General features: G+C 41.8%; 1 long non-coding RNA gene across 1 annotated transcript; it reads left to right on the top strand.

Annotated features, from left to right (window-relative positions):
* Nucleotides 1–1,538: 1,538 nt before the first annotated feature.
* LOC135184199 (uncharacterized) lies at nt 1,539–11,740 on the top strand. The gene is made up of 3 exons (XR_010305900.1): nt 1,539–1,676; nt 1,823–1,884; nt 11,654–11,740. It is a non-coding gene; the product is annotated as an uncharacterized LOC135184199 (long non-coding RNA).
* The last annotated feature ends 284 nt before the right edge of the window (nt 11,741–12,024 follow it).

Raw genomic sequence — 12,024 nt, 5'->3', positions numbered from 1 at the left:
CAGCAGATCCATCCCAAGAACTATTAGGATAACAATTCTTCTGGGGCGAGATAGTTGCTACTAAATCAACATTCCTTCTTAATGAATCGTGGTTTTCCGTGGAGCTTTTGAGCTGGGCCTAGCTCTGCTTAATTTAAAGTCGCTGTGTTGACATAATATATTTAGGCTTCTGTAATGTGTTTGACTTAGTACTGCACAACATTCTGATTAAAAACAATTATCGCTATACAAAATCGGTGTTGTACATATTAAACGTCTCCCAAACTGTTTCAGCAATAGCTGGCAGATGGGAGCTCTGAATCAGCGCTCGGGGGAAGCTTCCAGTTCCTCTGGGGTCTCACAGTATCACAGTATCATCAAGGTTGGAAGAGACCTCACAGATCATCAAGTCCAACCCTTTACCACAGAGCTCAAGGCTAGACCATGGCACCAAGTGCCACGTCCAATCCTGCCTTGAACAGCTCCAGGGACGGCGACTCCACCACCTCCCCGGGCAGCCCATTCCAGAGTCCAATGACTCTCTCAGTGAAGAACTTTCTCCTCACCTCCAGCCTAAATCTCCCCTGGCGCAGCCTGAGGCTGTGTCCTCTCGTTCTGGCGCTGGCCACCTGAGAGAAGAGAGCAACCTCCTCCTGGCCACAACCACCCCTCAGGTAGTTGTAGACAGCAATAAAGTCTGCCCTGAGCCTCCTCTTCTCCAGGCTAACCAATCCCAGCTCCCTCAGCCTCTCCTCGTAGGGCTGTGCTCAAGGCCTCTCCCCAGCCTCATCGCCCTTCTCTGGACACACTCAAGCATCTCAATGTCCCTCCTAAACTGGGGGGCCCAGAACTGAACACAGCACTCAAGGTGTGGTCTGACCAGTGCAGAGTACAGGGGCAGAATGACCTCCCTGCTCCTGCTGACCACACCATTCCTGATGAGGCCAGGATGCCACTGGCTCTCTTGGCCACCTGGGCACACATGAGTTTGGCAGGGAACTGTCTGCTGGCATGTGTGGGGCAAAGGGCTGATTTCAGCAGACAGTCAGGGTTGTGTGGTGGCTGCTGTGTTGTCCAGCATCTATCTTCAATATTACAAGACCTAGGCTCATCATTTAGGCTACATCTCTCCCCTGAGTGCTGCATAATAGCAGTGAATTAACTGGGTGTGTGGAGGACATTGCATGTACCCAACTGCTCAGTGTAACCTGTCAGTGGAGAAGGCTCTTGTGTGACAGAGTGGAGAAGCAGGCCGGGGCAGGTTGTACTGCCTTGCTAATGGCAGAGCTGAGGAGCTGGCAGAGGAGTACCTTGCCAGCGTTTGGGAGCTAAGTCTCTTTGCCTTCGCTTCCTGCTGTGCTGGTGGTGTGCAGGTGTGCAGGCGCTCTGTGAGGAGAGGAGGGCCGCCTCGTGCTGGGCGCAGCGGGTGCTGGGCGCAGCTGGTGCTGGGCGGCTCCAGGCGGTTCCAGCCGGTTCCGCAGGTGCACCACCACAGTGCGCAGCTGAGCCCATCAGTGCCTGGTGGTGCCTCTGTGGAGGTGCATTTCAGAAAGGGGAAAACGCTGCTGGGAATTGAGGAGGAAAACTGTGGGAGAACACTGTGGGCTCAGAGGCTGAGGAGGAAGAGGAAGAGGAAGGGTTCCAGGTGCTGGAGCAGGGACTCCTGGCAGCCTCTGGAGGACCCCACACAAGATCAGGTGGGTCTGGCCTGAAGGAAGCTGCAGCCCCCGGAGAGGACTCATGCTGGAGCAGAGGAGAAGCACAAAGAGGACGGAGCTGTGGAGAGGAGCCATTAGGTGCTGACCATAACCTGTCTTCTTTGTTCCACTTTGTGCTGCTCCAGAAGAGAAGGCAAAGGAGCCGGGAGAGGAGACAGGTGGACCCTGGGGATAAGAGAGGTGAAAGGTATGGTTTTTTTGCTTTTGTCTTGTTCTCCCCATCCATGTCTATTTTTATTGGCAGTAAATTAGTTTTCCTTAAGTCAGTTCTCTTTAGCTTGTAACAGTAACTGGTAAGTGATCTCTGTGTCTTTACTATGATCAATGAGTTTTCCACCTTTATTTTCTCCTCCCCATCTCCTTGAGGCAGAGAGTGAGAGTGTGGCTGGGTGGGCATTTGGATTCAGCCCGAGGTCATTATTTTCTCCTCTGCTTGCCGTTGAGGCAGGCAGTGAGAATGTGGCCGGTTGGGTACCTGGATGCAGCCTAAGGTCAATCTATCACTGCTTCCTTTCTGAAAAGGTTTAGAATACAGGAATCTGATGGGGAAAACTCAAGGTATTAATCTGATGGAAATGAAGCTTTTGATGTACTTTGATTAAAATCTTTGTGAGGGAACATCTTGTATGAGGCACAGCAGATATTTCTTTAACAAGCAAAATCAGGATAAGATCCAGTTAACTTTGCTTAAATTGTAGTGACTTACACAAACTGCAGATCATGCCCTGTAGGTCAGTGGAAGAGTATCTGACCTATGTTGACTCTGAGCCAAAAAATAATAACTTCGCTTCTGAAGCTAGGATGAGACCCAGTGGCAGACACCTGGAGCCAGCAGCAATTCAGGTCAGACTTCAGGTGCTAAAATCACAAAGCAAGTGACCAAGCATTGGGATGATTTGCAGAGAGCTATAGAAGAGTTTTCATTATTTTATTTTATTATCTTTCTAAAAATCTGTCCTGCCACAAAATACGATCAAGATATAGGAGTTACCAAGTGACATATTTTGACCTGGGTTATGCTGAAAGTCAAACAGATAAAGGTAGTATTTCCCTCTGGTATAAAAATTCCATGAGGCTGAATGAGATCAGAGCCTGCAAAGATAGCATTCACTGTCTCCTAGCACCACAAATGATTAGAAGCAGAATTACAGCATGGTGATTTCATGTCAGAGAACAATGCTTTATTACTATTTGATTTACTTAGTAATATAAGTACATTGAATCAGGGCAGGAAAAGTGCATTAGAAATAACTTTTTTCATTAGCTCATTTATTTCTGTTTTCTTCTGTCTTTCTGGTGCCCTTCATCGTGTGTAAGGGATCCTATACAACAGGAATGCGTTGGCTTTCTTTAAGTTATGATTTACAGCAATCTGCCAAGGGGGCAAGGGAGATTCAGGGGGTGTGGCAACAAACTGATGACCTAAATATTAATATAGAATGGATTCTTTCTGTAATTTCCATGAAGATAACAATAGCTCCTCTCAATTACTAGATGGCCACTATTGAGTTACACTTATGTACTCCAATGGGAATTTTATCATTTAATTTTCCCATGTATAAGGCAAATCTGGTCTAATTTAGGAATATAGGCTCTCTCTGCAGTCCAGTGGAAAGAGTTAAGCCTCTCTAAAGATGATCATCCTAAGATAAGTTTTTTAAGCTAAAATAGCTTCTGGAAATATCTGTATTACCTATTATCAGAAGTGTTCTAAACAGGTGTCTAAATTTTAGACTCCAACAGAAAAAAATGCCGAGTGCTGTCATGAACAGCCCCGTCTCTCTAACTTTCCATGCTGCCCATTTAGTAGCACCAGTTGTTTATGAAGCTGTGACATGAATCACTGGGGAACTGCCCTAATCCCTGCTGCAAGGGCATGACAGAAGGATGGGGAGATGGTGGGGAATAATTAGAGCAAGAAGACAAGTAGGCAGAGGTTGCTGCCCAGGAAATCTTTAATGTTCCATTAAGGCTAATTCAGGATTTTACATGGGCACTTAAATTCAAGTAAAGAGACATTCTTTGCTATTGTGTGATTTCTGTCAAATTAACCCCCAAGTACCCCACCCTCGGAGGTAACACTGTTGTATTCCATGCAGCAACAGGACATGCCACATCTTCAGTGAATGCACTGCCCTTGGGTACACCAGAGGTTAGTTAAGCAGTATTTCTGGGTGTTTGATTACCATGTTGAGTTAATTAATAGGCTGCATGCGATCTCTATTAATTAGACCGTGCTCAAGCCTTGATAAAGAGTGTGTCCTTATAGCACAGCATAATAGTTTCCCAAATCCCCTACAAACTGTGGTTAATTACAAGCTTATCATGATCTCAGGATTTAAGGGAAGGGAAAAAAAAAGATGTTTTTTTTGTTTTAAATGCTTGTTCAATACTTCTAAGAAAAATCTTCCATGAAGTGAGGATGCTCTTTTGAAGATGAAATGATTTGGTGGAAAGAAAGAATTTTTATTTTAGGAAGTTTGACGGTTTTTCTCTGACTCCATCATCTGTGGGAACAGCAAGCTTGGGAAAGACAAAAAGGCAGAGGGAAAGCATGCCTTCAGTGGAGGGAAGACAGCAACCTATAGCTACTATTCCTTTAAACTTGATAGTCAGCCCTGCTCAGCAGTGTAACTCCCCTTTCCGAATGCTGTGAGGGAACACCTACCACTTCTCACATCGTAGGCTCCCATCACAGAAGAATTTGCTCCAGTCCTTCAATTAAGATTTCACCCTGATTCTCTTTGTTTCCAACCTGTTTGACTGCCACAGTCTCATGGCTGCTCAGTGGCAAAGATGTACGAGCAAATCTGATAGCAAGGCTGTACTGCCTACAGTCCTCAATCAGAAAATCACATGTATAGGTTTGGTAAGATAGTGTTTCTCTGCCGACTCAAAAAGGTCACATTCAAGAGGAAATAAGCAAATTAAACAGCTAATTGATGAGCACCTTTCCCAGGCAGTTGATAGCTGCCAGGAGATTTGTATGTACAATTCCAATGTGATACTGACACTGTTCTGAAAATGCGTCTTCAAACAAAGATTAGCTTTTCACTGATAGTATGTGCTCCTTTGTTTTGGTGTCATTTGAGCTGTAAAACAGGATTACCAGTTCAGTCTCTGTGCTCATGCCGGTTTGGCTTTTGGATTTGTGCTCTCCCATGAAGTCCATATGGTCAGTGTGGGGCCCAGAGAACAGCTTCCTAGTGAACAGCTTCATTTCATCTATAGAAACATCTGCTTTTCTGTTTGTATCGATGCAAACCTCCTGCTCCTTGATATGCCTAGAGACAGCACTGACGGTAAGTTGCTCTGTCACCTTTCCAGGCATAGAGGTGAGGCTAACCAATCCGTAGTTACCCAGGTCCTCTCCTTCTTGCCCTTTTTGAAGACTGGAGTGACATTTTCTTTCCTTCAAATATAAATGTAAGAAGTATTATTAAAGTAAATTAAAGAGCATTTGTTCATTTAGTGACTGCCCAAGTCATTTTGCAGGGCATGAAAACCAATTACTTTCATTTTAGGCATGCAGTTCACTTAGCTAGCACCTCGATTAAGACAGAGGCAAATGCAACTCTATCTTTAAAATGGTGGCTGACCATAACTCTCTCAATTTAAGACCTAGTAGTTTAAAATTACTACAGGAAATGTGATAGTTGATGGGGACCAAATATCCTCTGGTACTCAGACAAAGCTCTCATCTGAATAGAAAAGAGGAGAAACTAAACAAAAAGAAAAGAAAAAAGGAAATAAAAAGACAGAAGGAAAAAAAAGCAGCTGAGATTACTCAGTACTTACAACCAAGCTGGAAGAATGATTCTCAGCACCGTTGAATCAAACCATTGTAAAAAATGTTTTAGTGCATTGTAAAAGCAAGATAAACTTTTCCATTTCCCTGTAGAAAGAAGAGACAGTTTTGCAACACAACAAATCCTGTGTTGGCGTCTTTTTCTTAAACTTCACTGAAGTGTGGCCAACGGCAGGGTATGTACCTAAGGAACCACAAGCTCACAAACGATAGGGGACCTCATTTCTCTGGAAACACAGCCTATTTCTTACTCTTTCCCGTACTAGATAGGTGGCAGCTAAAACCAGAGGTGTACCATTCATCTATACCTTGCTGCACGAAGGACAGCAAGTAATTGATGGTTGCAAATACGGCAGGGTTAATTCTGAGGAGGCTGCAGGCAGGTGAGGGATGTGGAGAGGAGCAGCCAGCAGCAGCTTTCCAGTAGATGGCTCTGTTATACACCAGTCTGTCCTGCAGCCCCTGCGCTTCTCCCTGCTGAACCTGCCGGTTGTCTCCAGCAAACCTTTTAACACCAAACGGATGCACAGGTCTTTTACCTTTTCGTTTGAGCACCAGTGTCAAGCGTAGGTGGCTTTTTTTTTTTTTTTTTTATTAGTAGTAGTTTCCCTCTTGATCGTAACTTATAATTATGAAACTACCATGACAACAAAAACTTCCTCAGTTAAACCTCAGGAGACAGAATAAACCAGCTCTTGGTAAACTGATAGCCTTGAGTGAGGACTAATAGCTGATATAGAGAGTTGTACTGAATTATTGGTTGCACAGCTATTCAGGTAAAATTTAACAAGGCTGTTTAAAGCCTTTTTTTTTAAATGGAAGGTTACTTCACAAATGGTTGTTTCCTATTCCAGCATTTTTGTTGTTTTGTTGTTTTCAGTAAGAGCACAATACGGGATTGATGAGTCTTGTTATTTTGCCTATAAAGAGAGGCCTTAAATGCTTACAAATGCTTGCCAAGTGCAACCATCCAGTTCTACACCACAGAACTAGATGAATTTTGCCTGAGTTATAAAATGCATTAATTTAAGATTATACCCCTGTATGCTGTGGAACATATGTAGGTACAGCACAAAGCTGACAATTTGTCAGGCCCTTCTCCAAGCCCATTTTATGAACAATGAGATCCCATTTGGATCAATTACAAATGAATGGACATTATACATTTAAAATCATGTCTTTGTTGCTTAACAGTGCAAAATACTGTTGGCATAATTATTTTTGTGCAGTCCTCTTGCCCTGTGGCATTAACCCAAATGTGATTCCAAATTTACCTGGCTGTAACCCAAGACCACTCTACATGAGGCCCTCAGAATCCTAATTCTCTTGTTCAACTAACTATGACCAGTGCCTGTGTGGTTTTGGTTCAACATACAATGGTACATGCAGAGAAATCCAAACATTTTTCTAGTTGTCAGTGGCCTTCCACAAAAATGGGTGCAAGCCTCTTGTACTGTGCAAGTTCTTCAGAGATTTATCCTGTGTGCTTGACACACTTTAAAGTTCTGTATTCCTGAATGTCTTTATGTGACACTGTTTCTCTATTTTGGCCTCTGCTATTTTTGGAGCTATTATGTCATGGATGAAAAAAAACCCCAACAGATCAGAACTCTTTGGCTTAGAAGAAGGACTTGGAATTTGTGATGCTATTTAGGTCTTTGTGAGGGAGAAGGATGGAAGACAAAATCAAGACTTTTAGGACAGTTTATTTTTTCTACAATGATACGTGTTATCATTATAAACGATTCTTTTTATGTCAGAGAAGCAATAATGTTTGACTGTGGTGCTTAATCTTATGTCATGTGGGACAGAGGCTACTGAATGTGTCGTAGATATTTCCAGTCTAACAAGACTCCATTCTTGCTTCCTGGAACCCTCAAACCCTTATCCATACTTTTGTGTCTCTAAAAACCAAGTGAAAAACAAGTCTGAAGTCTTATGCTAGACCATACTACTGAGTTTCCTCTATCAGCTGAAGTATGGTAATGAGTTTCTTCTATTCTTGCCCAGAAAGATAAACTCTGGGTGTCCTCAGGTGCTGCAACTTGGCAAATCTGTCTTTGACTAGGATTAAGAGCTAAGATGTTCCGAATTCAGGACTGTGTCTTCTACTTTGCTGCATGCAACAGATCCCACAGAGATTCTATGATGCTGTCAAAAGAACTGGAAAGAAGTGGAGTTGGGCACTATGGTGATTGGAAAAACAGAGCTTTGGAGAGTTATGTTTCAGTGTATGTTTTTTAGAGGCTGTGAAGGAGGCCCGTTGTACTTTTACCTGCAACCCATTTTAGCAACATGGAGGACACTTTCTCTCTTATCAGAAATTTACAAACAGCTAATCAAATCCAAGCTTTTCTGAGAAATAGCTTGCAAGAAGCAGCTCTTCATGCTGCATAACATAAACAGTTGCTAAAATATTCAGATCAGGAAAACTAATGATGTGTATTACTATAATGTTTTAAATGTCTTAATTTAGTTTATAGGCACTCCAAAAAAAACCTCTTAAGGAGCCAAGCATCAATAATGTGAGCCTGTGCTAGCTGAGTAATTACCTCTCGGTGCTGAATTCTTAAATATTAATTTGCTATATGCTATTCATCATGTGCAACACTGTAATCTGTGAAGGCAAGGCAAAATCAGGGCTTCAAAGTAAAAGGGGAGAGCAGATTTTCCAGACAAGATTCAGAGCTGGCAGTTCTTCAGCCTTGCATCTCCCCCACTTCTTGACATACATGCAGATGACAGTTTCCAGTGCATGTTTTCATGGCATCATTATATACTCTTCAAAGCATTGCTGTAGTTCAGATGCAGAAAGTTTGAAGTGATGGGTGGCAGGGAGAGGGTGTGAATGTCTGAGGTTTTTGAAAGTTTACAAATTTGCTCCTAAGTTACTACAGCATTATTTTTATTTTCTTGTGAGGTGGCCACAGAAGCACTCATAAGGTTTATTTCTGCCCTTAGCAAAGAAGTGCAGCTTCTGTTGTTACTGAGGTCGGAGAATATCTTTGCAGAACAACTTCTATGTGATCAGATCAGAGTATATTTGCATTGCAAAGCGTGGTGTGGTAAAGACACCTAAGCTAAGTTCAGAAGAATGAAGTCAGATACTGAAGACACTTCAGCTGCAGTAGTGTACAACCCCAACTAATTTATTCTGTCTCATAGACTCTAATGAAAATGCAATGAAAATACCAAGTATTGAACTTTTAATCCTGAAATGTCATATTTTAAATGGATCTGAAATCATAGCTCATGCTTTTCCACTAGGAAAACCTCACTTCTTGGATGTCAGCTCTTCCTATGAGAGGCAATCTGTACCTAAGACAGGTAAACAAAAGGGAAAAAGCGATCTAAATCTTATGCCCTGAAAACAAATAAAATTGATTCGGAGAATGTTTTCCTAGGCTGAGCAGGCTGTGTTGATTTGGTAAGCAGTCTTTTAATGAAAGGCTACGCTCTACTGTAGTTATGGTCATGCTGTAGTCATGCTTTGTGATGGCTGTGCTGTGGTCACTATCACTAGCTGTAGCAATCACTAGCCTCACAGATTTCCGACTTGAGAGAGGGAAGCTTCAGCCCCGTTGGTAGTCTCAAGTTCTGCTATTAAGAAGATTGTTACAAGTACACCAGTGTGCCTAGTAGACAATAAAAACTGGGGTGGAAATAATCGACTATTCTGCTTTTACTGCTTATTATGTGTAGGATTCTTGGTAAGTGGTTTCAACCACTTGGGCCCTCCAGGGTCTAATTTAAGTGGCAATTCTCCACAGAGCCTGTGATGTTACAATATTTAGTGGCAGAAGCACTCCTTTCTCATTGTGCTTCATGTTAAAATGTGTCTATTTGGCAAGAGAGATCCATCAAGGTAGCTGTTTTCCTTAGTCTGGAAAGCAGTGGACACCCAAAAACAGGCATAGAGAATGCTTGTCCTTTTATCTCTTTAACAATAGTTTCTTCATTAGTAAAATAGGGATAATTCCACTCTCACACGAGTGCTGTGGATATCAGGAATTTTACAAGATCCTCCACGAATTTCCTGCAGTTTGACATTGGATATATAAATGAAAATATAAATCCATGGGTGGATACTGGGTGTCTCTCTTCCCTTTCTGGGTATTCTCAAGTTGAGGATGTTTTTAATCCCATAAGAGGACAAAACTCCAGGTAAAATTTGCTGGAAAAAAAAAATATCTCTACATGGGTTCAGTTTTAGCACCTGTAGAGTTTCAGCTAAAAATTGGGACATGTCTATCCACCTTCACTTGTGCATTCCATGTCTGCTTATGGTTCTTATCACTGCATTCTTCATCCCAAACCAGTGAGATTATCCCAAGAACATGTGTGTTTGTGTGCCACAAATACATAGTCTTATTGAGAAGCAGCTAGTGGGGAAATACTCATGTTCTAATTAATTAGGTCCTCAAGAGCAAATTCTCTTGGGACTGAAGATTTTGAAATGAGACAGCATACTCAGACTCGAGCTTTCACCAGATGATTAGAGACTGATGCACAGTGTGCTCCTTAGGCTGGTCCTTCAGGGAAGCATGTTTTCCAATCCTGAATCATCCGGTTTGGAAGTTGCTTATCTTTTCTTAACACAAATTTTTTAAATGGTACTTAATCACACCAAAGAGCTTTCTTTTCCTCAGACAAATTATGTATTTACATACAATTCTCTAATTGCTTACAAAATGCTGCTTTCCAAATGTAACACCTGCTTGGGGATGCTACTAATTTAGATATAACAAGATAAACAGAGTTCTGCATGTTATAAGGCAGGAGAAAAGTAATTGAAAAATCTAATTAAGATTACACATTAATAAAAATCAGAATAATGTTTTTATTCAACAATGTTTTAGAAATTTGGCTTCATTATATGGAAGCCATGAAAAAAAATCATGGCTGCAATTTAGAAATTAGGATATTTTAAAGACATCTAGCTCTACAATAACAAACAAGGCATATTATTTACTATATGAAAGTCAAGGAGGAAGAACTCTTATTCTGAGAGATGTGCTGTGGTTCAGTGCAGGTGTTTTTCCTGTCTGAAGAGCAGAATCTGCCCTCCAAAACCCTGCTTTGAAGGTGAGATTTTTGTCCTGGTTTTGATTTTTTTTTGCAAAGGCACTGTGTAATGTTCAAGATTTAGGGCTGGCAGGGTCTCTGCTTCAGTGCTCTTGAGAGGCAGACATCTCTGTCTTTGCTGAGTGACAGTATTGTGATGATTCCCTCAGCATATGCTTGATTTCTGCATCTGCCACTGTCACTATACGTCCTTGAGGCTTTCTTTGTAGCTGCCACTATGCCCTGTAGAGCTAAGATGGAACATACTGAGTTTTATCTGTCTCTTCTTTTTTGCTGTCTTTTGCTTTCCTGGGTCTTACTGCAGAGATCTCTCCAAACCTTTTTTTCTTCCATTTGTGGCTGCTTGCACAGTATGATGAGGCGTAAGTGTTCTTTGACCATGGCAGCTTCAAAGGCAAGGTTAAGTGGTTGTTGATGGGTAGAACTGTGTCTGTCCTAGTGGAAGTCTTGCTGTTCATAGTTGCTTCCTTCATTGACAAAAACTGTCTTCTGTTACATTTAGACTGCTTGTCTTGTTTTTCTTTGTGCATCATAAAATAAAAGGCCTATTTGATTGTGGCTGCAAAAATGTTGGTTGAGATGAAGCTCAAGGAAATGACCTGGGCTGAGAAACGCATTTTAATTTTCACTAATCATAGTTTTGTATATTGTCAGGGACCATTCACTGCAAATCACTGTGAAGGGAAGTTCTGACATTTTTTCATTCCTTCCACTTAATTTAATTTGCAGCTTTTTCTTCCTCCCGAGGACACAGCTTGGGTTTGTGTGGGCTTTTTTTTTTTAATTATTTTTCCCTGAAAAATCTAAAAGTGCTTCATGAAGTACTGTTTTCTCAGACTCATGTGTACTTAAATGCAATTTGTCTCTTTTCTTTAAATGGAGGCAGGATAGGATGCCTTCTTTGTCCACTGTGTCCAAGCAGATGCACTTTTTCCTCAAAACCTGCATTTAATTCATTCAATCAGTTTCTGGGCTGCAGCAAACTCAGTTCCCTATGGCTCCAGAAGTATTTTTTCTTTGTTATCTAATTATTTGCTCTTCATATTCTTATCATGACCCACAGGTTCTTGGCTGTGCTGCAAATCTCCTGCTCACCATCCTTGAAGCCCTCAAAGCGTTATCAGTTTCCCATCAGAATCCATCTATGTCTACTTCCTCCCACCTCTATTCTTCACTTGAGTTTTTAAAAGAAACATAGCTGAGGAGATCTATCACAAAAAGTGGGTTAGGTGCTCTTTGTGCAGTCAGATATGAGTCTGAACCAGAAATCAGGTCTTGTTCCTGCTTTTAGCATTTAATTTGTTATGGAGGATTCCTGCTTCTGTAAAGATCACAGGATCACAGCATATTAGGGGTTGGAAGTGACCCAAGGAGATCATGGAGTCCAACCCCCCTGCTGGAGCTGTCACAGATGGTTCTGTGACATTTAGTGCA

The sequence above is a fragment of the Pogoniulus pusillus genome, chromosome 20 (genome assembly GCF_015220805.1).
Source record: "Pogoniulus pusillus isolate bPogPus1 chromosome 20, bPogPus1.pri, whole genome shotgun sequence".
Classification (NCBI taxonomy): domain Eukaryota; kingdom Metazoa; phylum Chordata; class Aves; order Piciformes; family Lybiidae; genus Pogoniulus; species Pogoniulus pusillus.
The sequence above is the reverse complement of the archived record's forward strand: the minus strand, read 5'-3'. Positions and strand labels throughout refer to the sequence as shown.